This window comes from Bidens hawaiensis, unplaced genomic scaffold, assembly GCF_021521415.1.
Source record: "Bidens hawaiensis isolate Kalapana, Puna unplaced genomic scaffold, B.hawaiensis_p1.1 tig00034649_1, whole genome shotgun sequence".
NCBI lineage: Eukaryota > Viridiplantae > Streptophyta > Magnoliopsida > Asterales > Asteraceae > Bidens > Bidens hawaiensis.
The window spans coordinates 41,118-43,286 of NW_027496003.1; the positions used below are offsets into that span (position 1 = coordinate 41,118).

The 2,169-nt window shown below is 38.6% G+C and overlaps 1 pseudogene; it reads left to right on the forward strand.

Moving 5' to 3' along the window:
• Positions 1–1,268: 1,268 nt before the first annotated feature.
• On the forward strand, positions 1,269–1,877 carry LOC143586413 (non-specific lipid-transfer protein 2 pseudogene; annotated as a pseudogene).
• Positions 1,878–2,169: the final 292 nt, after the last annotated feature.

The following is a 2,169-nucleotide window of genomic DNA, read 5'->3' on the forward strand; positions in this document are numbered from 1 at the left end:
GCGCCGGGAAGTTTCGAGAAATGTTCATTAATACGTCTCCATAACGCTTCTTTTTTTTGTTGGTTTGAGTGTTTTTTTATTCGGAGCAATGTAAATAAGCCTTGGTCAAGGCGACCTCCTCATCGGGCAACCAACTCCTAACATTTTTTTGATGCGTCTCCTCCTCCGAGGGTTTATCTTCATCCAAAGTTTCCACTTCGTGACGAAAAGCACTTGCAAATTGATGTATAACATCGTTATCGTCTAGGGGATCAAAGGACATTTGAGACGGTTGAGACTGAAACATTTGAAAAGCATTATTTGGATAGTTTTGGGTAGAAAAAGGTGGAATACGATTGGTTTTGGGACGGTTGAAAATAACGTTGTTGTTGGGTAGGTTGTTGTTGGTTTTGGGACGGTTGAAAATGTTGTGGATAAGGTTGTTGTTGGGAAGGTTGTTGTTGGAATGGTTGGGTTGTGTCGGGTTCGTCTTGTAACCGAAATCTTGTCGGTTCGCCTAGATTTTGTCGGACCTTTGGTCGGGTTTGGGTTTTCTTTGAACCCGAGCCACGTTTCTTAGAACCCTCCATTGATATGATGTTAAAATGGTGTGTGTAGTAGAAGATTTTGAGTTGGATTTGAGTATGTTTTTAAGATATGTTTTAGTTATTTATATAGGTAAAATAAATTTTTTTTTATTTAAAACGCCCCTCCATCCAACGACTTCCTCCTCCCAACGACTACCTCCATCCAACGGCCCCTCCTCGATTACTCCCCCCCCCCCCCTCACTACGTGATGGCTATCACGCACACTCCCCCCATCACGCGTGATGGGGGGTCGGCGACGGTGTGCATGAGGCCATCACGCGTGCCATCACGTGTAATGGCTCCTCGCCACGCACCAGCCCGTCGTCCCTAATATACACGTCTTTTTGAATAACATCTATATTTCAGAGTTATATGGCGCAAAATATTTGATAAGGTTTCAGTAATCAATATTTTGTAATAAATTTATATGTTGGTATTCCACGATGATTAATGCTAAAAAAATATTCCCCCCATCTCATAATTGAAAAAAAATGATGAAAAGGAAAATTCATATAAAAAATGTCATTAAAACTGTTGGATCGATGATAATAAATAAAAGGATGCGTTATTCATACACCCTTTATAAGGTGTACATAGAAGATAAAATGTGTGTTAAAAAGATGTATAAATATAAAAAAAAAGGTGTTTAAATAACCATTGTCTAAATAAAATACATAAGAAAATATTCCCAACACAATCCAACCTTCTTTTCTTTATTTATTAAGTATTTCAAATTTAGATACATTAGATTGCAAAATAGTGCTTTTGTAATCATTTCCTCTATAAATTCATCCTAGAGTTCCCTAACCAAATCAACAAATCCCCAGAAAACACACACATACTAAGAGTGCAATATGAGGTCCATCACGTACACATCACTATGTGCTGTAGCAATCCTAGTGATGATCTTGGCGGGATCGCAAGCTGCAATGGCGGTGACATGCCAAGTTACCCAACTAGCACCATGTGCGGCGGCTATATCATCATCATCCCCACCGTCACAACAATGTTGCACAAAGATTAAAGAGCAGAAACCGTGTTTATGCCAGTACATGAAGAACCCGAGCCTGAAAGCTTATGTATCGTCTCCTAATGCGCAGAAGGTCGCCAAGGCTTGTGGGGTTCCAAAACCCCGGTGCTAGAATAACCCACATCATGCACTATGTACTATTTATTCTATATGCACCCTATGTACTACTTATGTTTGTGTTACTAAGGGAGTGAGTCGTCTTTGTTTGTCGTTGTTATGTGATTCAATAAATTGTTTACACATTGTGATTTCGGAAACTACTGTGCATCGGTCTTGCAACTTTGTCCGGTTTGTTATTTATACGCTTTGGGTTCATGGTTTATATTTTAGAAAGCTATGTTTAAACGTCTAGATTTAATGTTTTGGGCTTTAAATTGAAACTCTGTGCTTGACTTAATGGAATGAATGGATAACGTAACTGAATAAACAAATAAATGAAATGGATTATTCTTTTGTTTTTTTTTGTTTAGTTAACATGTATGAATGAAAAGAGTCATTAAATCACTACACACATGGCCATTACCACTTTGGTGGGTGGTCAAGAAGGTTTTCCCAAAAGGTTTCTTTCCTGG